This window comes from Geotrypetes seraphini, chromosome 3 (genome assembly GCF_902459505.1).
Source record: "Geotrypetes seraphini chromosome 3, aGeoSer1.1, whole genome shotgun sequence".
NCBI lineage: Eukaryota > Metazoa > Chordata > Amphibia > Gymnophiona > Dermophiidae > Geotrypetes > Geotrypetes seraphini.
Genome location: NC_047086.1, coordinates 182,411,188 through 182,423,267, shown reverse-complemented (window position 1 = coordinate 182,423,267; position 12,080 = coordinate 182,411,188). Strand labels below are relative to the sequence as shown.

Below are 12,080 nucleotides of genomic sequence, written 5' to 3'. Positions count from 1 at the left end.
TTTGGACTTTAAATTGCATAAGAATAAAAGCTAGTGATTGAATAAACTGGCACAGAAGTGCTGAATGCCTATGCTAGACTCTGAGCCTTTTTCCTTCTCCAGAAAAATAATTTGATCCTTCTGAGCTTCTGAAAATAGGAGGTTATGTTTCTAATCGTTACACTTCAGAAAGGAAGATAAGTTGCAACTGGGAAGGCTCACTGTATTGCATTGCTTAATATCAATTTTCTGAAATACCAAACTTTTGCCCCACTAAAGGTGTAAAAAGCGTGCTTTCGCTGATTCCACTATACTTTACATTGCATTAATGAGGCATCAAGTAAAGCAACGTACATTGAACAGCAATTTAAGCAGATTTCAAAAATCAAGAATATGCAAGCAAAAAAAAAAAGGTTTGTGGGGTTTTTCCCATTTTGTTTTATTTTTGTTTCAGAGCAATTTTGCTAATAGTGTGTACTATAGGCATATTATTCTTCAATAGCTGCCTACCGATTAATAACGTGTACATGAAAATTCGAACAATTTGGGCTTTTATTTTTTGTTTCAGATTAAAACCAATATGAAATGACATGGGAACTGTCTGATATTTCTTATCATACAAAATCCAATATAAAAGGTAAGAAAAACTAATGGCACAGTTATATTGAAATTGTTACCAAGCCAGGCGGTGGAAGGATTATGCACTGTTCTCTTGGAGCAGTGAAACCTTTGGAACTATTGGAGTGTTTGAAGAAGTGAAGAATTTGTGAACATTTGGGGACTATGAACTGAGGGGTCCTTTTATTAAGGCGTGCTAACCAATTTATTGCGCACTAAGGGGTAAATTCTCTATTAGTACGTCTAACATAGGCGTGCTTTAGACGTCCGGGAAACGCAAGTGTCAATCAAACGGTCCTTAGGCGTGCGGTAGACGTCCCTATAACCTCTTCACGCAAAATAGACGCAGGTTTCTGAAACGTCATTAAGACGTCTCCAATGGACCCGTGATAGACATGGGTACGGTTTTTTTTTTTTTTTTTTTTTTTAATTATACTTTATTTATACTCTTTATTATCACTCATTCAGCATTGTAAGTATAGGATGATGAAAAAGATAACTAAAACACAGTATACCATTTTGTAAACTATATATTAGTTGATCTAGCAATATCAGTGAGGTAGGGAATGGCAGACAGAGAACACTGCTGTGTTGTATCTTTTTTCCTCTAGGATATCAGAATTGTACAGTTTACCATTAATACAAGGAAAAAAAATGTTATGTTTCAAAGGAGAACTAGAAGATGAAACGTACCGAGTGGGTGTTGAACTTACATTATCAGTATGGAAGGTGGGAACCGGTAGATGTATGCTACACAGAAAGCTGTACAGCAATGCCATACTCACCTCCTATTAGAAGTGGAAAGGATAGGACTTTGAACACCATATAAACTTCGTTTAAGTTCCACAAAGACTGGCAGGAAAGGCACCCTAAGTCATCCAATAAGCTTTCTCTCGATTTCCCAGAGACATTATTTCAGAGAGGATAGTTTAGAAGTGATATCTTGCTCGAAAGAACACTCTCCTGGTCTTAAAACATTGCAACAATCAGCTCATTCTTCAGAACAAAGGTAAATCCCATAACTTACACTGGCCCAACTTAGAAACAGAATCAAAACACAGATTAGACCTGAATGTGGCTTCTAGTTCACAGGAAGAGGAAGTAGCAAGCAGCACAATGCTGATCTCATTGTGACATCATCAAGGTGCACCTGGAAGGTAGATATGCCACAAGTAAAAGACAAGCCGGGAGTTGAACTCACAACCTACAGATGATCGATATAGTGCTTTTACTCACTGACCTACACCTGTGTCTCTGGTTCCCCTGTCATAGCATACCTTAGTGATGTGCTAAAGTATACTCTACTTAGCTATCATATCACAGTCAGTTGAGATAAAAGACTGGTAGCTCAATGGTGTAAAGCACCGTTGTCACGGATGCAACACCCATATTCTTAAGTATGGTTCAATAAATGTAATACAGAGTCAAAATTATGCTGTTTATTTTATCAAACCCAAGCTCAACTTTGTAATGTATTGTTTATAGTCTCGCTAATGTGTTTGTGATGAAAATGAGATGCGATAGGTGTATATCCTATATAATAAAACCCTAGCCGTGCATGCGCACATACCTGCGTGCTTCTGTGATCTCTGCTCTGTGATCAGTAGGTCTGTGGCCAGCAGGAGTGCAGATGCAGCAGCCAGGCGACTCCCCCCTCCCACCCTCACTCACCACCAAAACCACCACCGCCAAAGCCTCCTCCTTCTGCCCAGCCGGGAGGAGGGCTCCGAGTCGCTGAAGACTGTCCCATATCAGCTTACACAGTCCCTAAAAAATTAACCTTTTCATCTGAGGCGCGAGGCTGCGGTGACCTTCTTCCCCCGGCTCACTAAGGTTTCATCTTAAGAAATTCAAATGACTATTCTCTGTCATCCTAAACACCCCTGCAACACCCCAACAACACACTCCTGCAGCATAATCAAGTAAAAGTTATAATCAAGTAAAAGACAAGCCGGGAGTTGAACTCACAACCTATGGATGATTGGTACAGCGTGTTTACTCACTGAGCTACCGAGCTACTTAACTGTAGCCCTAACCCTAACCATAAAGTAGCATCTGAAGTCATAGAAGCCGTTAGAATTTTGAAATCGTTTTGGACGTTCATTGGGTGTTCTCAGATCAAATACACCTGTAGATACTTGCAATGATTACCCCTTGTCAAAGCTTGTACCTAAAGCCATTTCTGGAGACTCCCATTCCTAAGTCCCCAACATAGCTCAGTGCTTAAAAGCACTGCATGTATCTTCCAAAGGTCAGGGGTCCAAGTCCTGATTAAGGTTACCAAAGACATAATATTCTTTTTATTTTCCACCCACCCAAACATGCATAGCTAAGCTAAAATATGTGAACCTCACTTCCCAATCTTCATTTATTTAATTTATAACTTGTCATTGTGTTTGGGGGAGGTGAAGTTTCATTAGGTTTACATGGTAAGCTTCTAAGCTTGTACCTAAAGTCATTTCTGGAGACTCCCATTCCCAAATCCCCAACATAGCTCAAGTGCTTAAAAGCACTGCATGTATCTTCCAAAGGGCAGGGGTTCAAGTCCTGACTAAGGTTACCAAAGACATAATATTCATTTTTTTTTCACCCACCCTAACATGCATAGCTAAGCTAAAATATGTGAACCTCACTTCCCAATCTTCATTTATTTAATTTATAACTTGTCATTGTGTTTGGGGGAGGTGAAGTTTCATTAGGTTTACATGGTAAGCTTCTAAGTGTTCTGCTATACTTTTTTGTATAACAGCGATATCGGCGTGGTTTAGGATGTAATCAACAGTGTTGATGTAGTGCGGAGCAGCCGCTGCAAGCACGCCCAAGCGGCACAAAAACGTCATCGCGTTTTTTTGCGTTGTGACGTCATAGAATCACCCGTTCTTCATACGCAGTTATTTCTCCTAAAATGGCTGCCAGGAGACAGCCAAACTTCAGTACTGAGGACTCCAGGCTGCTGGCCAGGCTCTTTTTGGTCCATGAGCACCACTATTTTAGAGTGGCAGGCCATCGCAGGTCATACCTGCAGTTCAGGAACTCCTGGACCCGCCTGACCCAGCGGTATAACAGAAGAGCCTCATGTCCCAGGGAAGTAAGTATTCCAAGTCAGGCCCTCACAAATAATCATGTAATGATGATGGAACCTGTCTCAATCAAATTGGTCATGTTATTGTGGGTAAATCTTGATTCCTTTTAAAAACTACAATTGTGCATAATAAAATCTTTTACATTGAATACTGAAATTAAAGCACATCCCAAAGGAGCAGTAGTAGGATTTTAAATGACAAATTCAGCTCCTATAAGGCATCTATTCCATTCACAACAGGCACACAACTAATTTTTGGGTAATGAACATCGCATTTGTAATAGAAACATCTTGAAATCAACTTTGCCAAAGGAAAACAAATATATTAAAGTGCTGCTATGTCATTTCAAATACCTTTAACTTTCCTGTATCAATCTGCTGGTCTAGGGAGATAGTGGCATGACTTTTAAAGTGACAGCGTCAGTACCCTGACGTCAGGGGTTTCTAGCCACGCTGCTCCTTCTGACCAAACTATTTTATTGCCCCTGCTGCATGATTGTAAGCTCACCAGGACATGCTGTAATGTGGGGCAGTGCTGATAGGCTACAGCCTCAGCACCCTGGGGTTGTGAGTTCAATCCCACACTCCTCCTTGTGATGCTGGCCATGTCACCTCAAACCCCCCCCCCCCCCACTGTCCCAGGTACAGTAGAGAGATAGCGATGCCTCCAGCACAGAAAGGGGAAAATGCTGGAGTATGTGAATACATTCATGTAAAACATGTGGCAGAAGGGGGTGGAGGCAGGCAGCAAAGCGGATAGGGGCTCTTGGAGGGCAGCATACTCCATTTTTATGTGCTTATAGAGGTCAATACTTAAGTAAACATGTTATGCCACAGTGCTAGATGGCACTCATCATATCCCTCCCTCTCTGTTCTTTCTCTCTCTCTCTCTATTATCCAGGTTGAGGATCTCAGGAAAAGGGGGCGGCTGCTGAGGCGCCAGGAGCGGACCTTCCTTGAGGGGGTGAGGGAGGAATTGCGCGCTGAAGCCGGTGAGTAATGAGTCCAGCGTGTGTTTCTTTGTGATCAGCCTACCAGAATAAATAGATGAAAATGCTTGAGTAGCTGTAAACCATTCTTAATCATAAAATCTGCAGTAAAGCTGCTATTGTGATATCATGTCACAATGGCTTTATGGTGTTCTACTTGCCTCACTTACTTACGCTACATTTTGATGTTTACAGTGGAGTAGGTGCTTTGCATCCTGTTATTAGCATTTGAAGAAAATAACGTAGTAAAGAATGTCATGTTCAAAAGTGTTGTGGACATATCTGACTGTATCCTATTTCTCTCTTGTCAAGCAGCAGCGCAGGCACCCCCTCAGGAGGCCCCACAACTAATGGAGGGAGCCCCACCCTGGTCCTTGGCAGAGGAGGAGGAGGAAGAGGAGAGGAAGAGGAAAGGGAGGAGGAGGCCTGGCAGCCCTCAGGACCACCCACACCGCCTGCCCCACCACTGCCCCCTGGACCTCCACCGCCTGCCCCACCACTGCCCCCTGGACCTCCACCGCCTGCCCCACTACTGCCCCCTGGAATGCCTGCCCCACCACTGCCCCCTGGACCCCCACCGCCTGCCCCACCACTACCTCCAGGACCACCACCACCATCCCCTGTTGGACCTTCCCCTTCCCCCACCCATAGCCCTTCCCCTCACTCTCCTGCCCTTCCTGTTCCATCCCACCCCCCTTTCCTTGCTGTTCCCCCCCAGGAGCAGCCCGACCAACCTCAGGAGGGGGTGGTCAGGGAGATAGAGCCCTACTCTGCCCTCTTGGAAGAGGTGCAGGTATTGAGAGGGTGTGTTGAGAGGATGGAACATGCCCTCTTGCGGCTGGTAGCCGAAAGAGGGCATGGTGCCAGCAGCCATACACCCTTTCAATAACTGCACCTCTTCCGCCCCCCTCGCCTGAGGTAGCTCAAGCTGCTCTTGGGGGGCACCCACCCTCTTTCCCTGCGTTATGTGTTATGTAAATAGTTATTTTGTTCAAAAGTTTAAATTTTAAAAAAAGTTTTATATTTGAATAAAAAAATTGTTTAAACTTTCCTGTGTGGTTTTAACCTTGTAGCATCAGCAGTTTAGCGGACAGAGTCCAAGGTAGATAGGGGTTCAGGAGGGACTGCTGAATGGGCTCTTTTCAATATAACAACAAGGTGACATATAGAAAGTTTGACAATCTTTATTGGGGTCTGTCATTCATTCTATTACCTGATAGCCACTCTGATGTCAAATCATTGCAGAATCTAGGAAAGAAGCAAGTGAATGTAAGGGTATATGCAACTGTAGGTAGATGATGACATCTCAGCTATGATGTGCAAAGTAAGCCAGTCCCTGTTCCAAAGTAAATGGCTACATAAGGAAGAGAATATAAGTCACTGTGGTAGATTTGTTGTTGAGGAATAGGGTTACTGCTAGTAAGAGTTGGCTCCACACCAGGAGAATCCAAATGAGACATGTGGGTTTTTCTTCCTTTCACGGAAGGTGATGGAAGTAAAGGCCACATACCTCAATCTATCCTCCTGGTTCTTGAGCTGCACTATTTTGGTTAAGCAGGTGTGGAAACCACAAAGATGCTCACAGCTGCACTGCTCTCAGTAATACAAAACTCCATCTGACAATACTGCAGTTGCCTGTCTAAGACACCTGAAAACAGAAAAGAGGAGAAGATGGTTTACACAAGGTTCACAAACAGGGGGTTCAACCCCCAAGGTCCATATCTGTCCTCCCTTCCCTGAAGCAATGTATTAACCTCATTTATGTTGAGCTGCTTAGATGTCATCGTGGTATAGTTGTTAAAGCAATAGCCTTAACTCGCTGATGGTGTGGGTTAATATCACCTGTAATCCTCCATTGCTACTGTTTAGAACTCATGTGAGGGAATAGACTAACTGAAAACAAAAAGTTTGTGTGCATATAACAGCAGGAATGCGTGCCATGGTGTTCTATGAGGCCAACATTATCAATTTACTATTGTTCCTGAAAGTCATCAAGGATACCTGTGTGAAGAGAACAATAGAAGTGTGAAACATTTATTTCACTCATCAGAAGAGTGACTCAAGTGAAGAATAGTAGAGTAAGCAAATAAAGGTTACCATATATCATTCTCACATACAACTGTTTGGCTAGGTGCAAGCTGGTGTGCTGAGCTGCTCGTCTGGTCTCTCTCTGGCAAACACATAGGTGATGAGCAGAGTTAACCTGAAATGAAGAATAGAGAGAAACTGTTAACAAAGACCTATGTCTCCAAAATTAAACACTGAAGTTGTGGCAGAACACACACCTAGAAGTAACAGAGCTGCTAACATACCTTTAGACTCCTTATTAAAAATGGCAGCCATTAGGCACTCATTAGGAGTTTTCCACCTGAACCATGTACACTGATTGGATGTCCACTGAATGGCAGTGTTTTCCCCCCCCCCAACACACCCGACCTATTTTTATCAATGAGTTAGTACACAGAACCATTCCTCACCTGATTTTAATTTGCCTGTAATTTGATTCTACAAAGAATTAACTTTAGCTCTATGAGTAAACCCTCTCAGATGTGTGAACACATCCATTTTACTTACATATCCATTTTTCTACCAGCAAAATTTCTACCAGCATGGTCTTTATCAGTCTTCTCAGTCATTTTTGTCTGCCCTGTGGAATGGAGAGTAGGAGATATCAGAAATAAAATAACTATTATAAACAATAGCACACAATGAAAGCCCATAAAGAGAAGTCAGTTTTTCTGGTTGGTTTCTTTAGTTCTATCATAAGGACACCTAAGTAGCTTACAAAATATCATTCTCACCTGGACATACTATCTGAGCTGCTTCTAGAAAAGATAAAACAACATATTAGAATGACATGTAGCTTGTTAATGGCTCTGTGGAATAGAGAGAAATGGGAGGCAGAGATAGGAAAAAAAATGTAAAAGACTAAGATAGAGTAAAATCTCAAACATCTGCATAAGCAATAGGACAGAATAGAAAGGAAACACTACTCACCTGGACCTTCTTATACCCATGCACGCCTATGTAGCGTCTGACGTCAGTAGGGCGGGAAAACTTTCCCAATGCCTATTGGGCGCCTTTCGGGCGTGGTTGCTTGTCCCGCTTCCAAACCACGCCCATCACACCTCATTGGCTGTCCTATGGGGGTGTGTCTGAACGTGTTCTACAAGTAGCCTGAAAAGATGTCTTCACCTTACAACATGGCTCCAAAACGGAAATCGAATTTCTTGCATGGAGAGTTGCAGATATGGAAAATGGAGGTGGGGCAGACCATGACATTATGAAAGCAGGGAGAGTGGTGGGTGTGGGCATCTGTGTGTAACCTGGCCTGGCCCCTTCTTTTCCCTAACAATTGATTCCCCTCCACACTTAACACAAAACCTAAGTCCTCAACAATCCCTCACACCAACACCCAGAAAAATCCATAAACTAAAGAAATACAGATAATGGGGGTGGGGAGGAGTGTCAAAGGCAGAAGGGAGTATAAAGGAGAACAGCCAAGTCATAGCACAAAGTTTCATCATTGAGGAAACGGAACACCACAAACACCAACTCACATGAGGGGGTCCTACATAGGAAAAATGGCTGTGCCAAAGCTTTCTATATACTATGCACGCCTAATTAGCGGCTGACGTCATAGGAACCGTTAGGATTCAAATCTAATTGGATGTGCATTGGATGTCGTTTTGCCATATACAGCTGTAGTGACGTTGTAGTCATTTCCTTCACATCTCTAAGCTTTGATACGAAGCTCTATGTTCTAAACAAAGTTACCTCTATAGCTCTATGCCTTAAGGCATTGCTTTTCATCTTCCATACATCAGGGGGTTCAAGTCTTGAGTAAGGTTAGCAAATAGTTTATATTCATTTCTCAGCCAGGACACCTGGTAACTCTTTAGCCTTGCCTTTACATATCAATATTTTGCTTCAGCTTTTATTATGTGCAGCCCATTGTCTAATATTTAATGCAACCTGTTCTCTCTCATGTTGAACACCCTCCCCCACCAAAAACATCCCCCCCTAACTGGATCATTCTTCAACACCTGTCCAAGCCCTCTGAAGTTTGATTTAACTCATAGCTGTTGGCCAATGCCTATATTGCATCAAAAGAAACACATTCATGAAAGTATCTCATGCACCTGTGGCTGCAGAATGCTGAGGAGAAACAGCAAATTCCACCACTTCTGAGAACTGTTAGGATGCAAGGAAACAAAAGTGAACAACAAACAGCACTGCAATCGTCTCTCTTTTGAAAGCAAAGAAAAAACAGCACACATTATCAGCACTTAAAAAGAGAATAAACAGATACACACCTTAACATTCAAGCTTCCCTCATTGCAAAATGGAGGTCTTCAGTTGCACAAAACTGACCTCATTGTGACCTCATCATTCTGCACCTTCAAAGTAGTATGCCACAATTAAAAGATGTGCTGGGTGTAGAACTCACAACCTCTGGATGTTAGGAGCACAGGTTGGCTCCTAACACATAGAGCTACAGCTGCTTCTACTTAAGTCCATCTCACCACCCTTTCATATCATACTTGACTGAGCTGTCTATGCTCATTAGCTATCATATCAGGATGAACTCAAATAAGTTTAAGCAAAGGAATGCCTAAAGATTTGGAAGGTTTTCAAGTAGAAAACAAATATCAAATATGTATTAAAGAATTGCAGCACAAATGACGCTGATCGGTAAGGGCAAAAAAACACCACTTTTCCGGGTATGACGCCTAAACGGAACAGATTACTTACAGTCATATATCCATTAGTACAGTGCTTAGAATGAAGATTAGCGTGTGAGAAAAATGGAGCTCCACCTCACATGCATTCAAGCACACTTGGGAATATGGGTTTAGGGCTCAGTGAAAGCAGCGCTTTTAACCATTGAGCTACCACTCTTTTGTCTCAGCCTACTATGACATTATAGCTAAACTCCTTTTCCCTTAGCACTTCACTAAGATATGATATGACAAGGGAGCCAGAGACATTGGAGCAAAAGTTGCTGTAGCTCAGTGAGGAAATCCTAAGCATTGATGAGAGCACATTAACCAGGCGATCCACAAATGTCATCTTGCTGTCAGAGGAAAGGTTTCCTCTCTTCAATGCTTAGGATGTCCGAGCCATGGTAAGTTGAAAATAGGTTTGCCTGGAAAGGGAAATGTGCACCTTACAAATGGCAAAGTCCACCATGTAGACCCTGTTATAAGAGCTAATAGGAAAAAACTAGGACCTTATTAAAATGAGCAAAGGTGGGAGTTGAACCATGGAATTTCAGAGGTCAGAGCTCGGAACAGGCGCATTACCGTGTTGAGCTAGAAATGCTTTCTTGTGCTTATAGCAGTTTGGATTTGCTTATACCGCTTCTTATAGGCCGTTAATTCTGCTAAGAGACAAAACACTGCAGTTGTATATTATTGTTTCTTCATCATTTCAGAAATGTATACTTTACCATGATAAAAACTAACAAAGTATGCCATGTTTAAAAGGAGAAATATAAGATGAGTTGAACTCAAATTCTTAGCATGGAAGGGGGAAAAGTTTATTTTTCTGCTACACAGCAAAGTTGTACAGTAATGTTATATTCAACTCCTATAAGAAGTGGGAAGCATCATCAAAGTGCACCTGGAAGGTAGATATGCCACAAGTAAAATACAGGCTGGGATTTGAACCCTCAAAGCCCGGAAGATTGGTAGAGAGTGCCTTTCCTCACTGAGCTACAGCAACTTTTGCTCCAATGTCTCTGGCTCCCTTGTCATATCATATCTTAGTGAAGTGCTAAGGGAAAAGGAGTTTAGCTATAATGTCATAGTAGGCTGAGACAAAAGAGTGGTAGCTCAATGGTTAAAAGTGCTGCTTTCACTGAGCCCCAAACCCATATTCCCAAGTGTGCTTGAATGCACGTGAGGTGGAGCTCCATTTTTCTCACACGCTAATCTTCATTCTAAGCACTGTACTAATGGATATATGACTGTAAGTAATCTGTTCCATTTAGGCGTCATACCCGGAAAAGTGGTGTTTTTTTGCCCTTACCGATCAGCGTCATTTGTGCTGCAATTCTTTAATACATATTTGATATTTGTTTTCTACTTGAAAACCTTCCAAATCATTAGGCATTCCTTTGCTTAAACTTATTTGAGTTCATCCTGATATGATAGCTAATGAGCATAGACAGCTCAGTCAAGTATGATATGAAAGGGTGGTGAGATGGACCTAAGTAAAAGCAGCTGTAGCTCTATGTATTAGGAGCCAGCCTGTGCTCCTAACATCCAGAGGTTGTGAGTTCTACACCCAGCACATCTTTTAATTGTGGCATACTACTTTGAAGGTGCAGATTGATGAGGTCACAATGAGGTCAGTTTTGTGCAACTGAAGACCTCCATTTTGCAATAAGGGAAGCTGAATGTTAAGGTGTGTATCTGTTTATTCTCTTTTTAAGTGCTGACAATGTGTGCTGATTTTTCTTTGCTTTCAAAAGAGAGCCGATTGCAGTGCTGTTTGTTGAGAAAAAAAAGGGGGTTGTAAAAGCCATGTGTAAATTATATTATTGTTCGGGCAGAAATGTGGTTTGTTATCCATGCAATATAATGTGCTCCATTGACATTATATTTATTAGGACAGAGAAAAGATGAAAATTACCTATTCAAACTCACTATTGGAATTATTGATGAAAAACACAGCGAACGTCTGCCTCGCGTCTAACAAAGAGCCGCAATTACGAAAGTTGAAACGGCATTGAAATCCAAGTTAGACCAGGGTTTCTTACGTCTACATAATACACGATATTTAGACGCAGGCGTTCGCTCAGGTAGCGCCTATCTAGCGTCCCCATTTGACACACCCACGGAACGCCCACGTCCAGAGCTGGAGACGGGACTATGCTTTCTGTAGATGTCAGTCCGTCAACTACCTCTTAGGGACGTCTATGTGTCGTTTATTTCCCAATTAACATTAATTAAGACCCTTAACTCCGTAATTATTCACTTACATCGGACGTCCAAAGCACGCCTAAGTTAAACGCAGTAATAGAGAATTTACTCCTAAATGCTAAGGCAACTATTATATTCTATGGGGAACCTTAGCATTTAGTACACCTTAATAAAAAGACCCCTGAGTGTTTGATTCTCCAGCTAAAGATAATTGGTTTTCTAACTCTCCTTTGCGCAGATGGTGGTTTGGACCTTTTTGAGATATGGAGCAAGTTTTCTGTGGAGCTTTTTTTATGCCAGTGATAAGATTTTAAGGCAGCTTAGATTAGAGATACAGCCTCAGTACCCTGAGGTTGTGGGTTCAAATCCCATGCTGCTCTTTGTGACCCTGGGCAAATCACTTAATCCCCCATTGCCCCAGGTACATTAGACAGTGTGTGAGCCCACCAGGACAGATAGGGAAAAATGCTTTGAGACCTGAAT

General features: G+C 42.2%; 1 protein-coding gene across 3 annotated transcripts in view; it reads right to left on the bottom strand.

Annotated features, from left to right (window-relative positions):
- Positions 1-12,080, bottom strand: part of ARID1B (AT-rich interaction domain 1B) — a 938,949-nt gene that overhangs the window by 171,771 nt on the left and 755,098 nt on the right. The gene's annotated exons all lie outside the window — the stretch shown is intronic.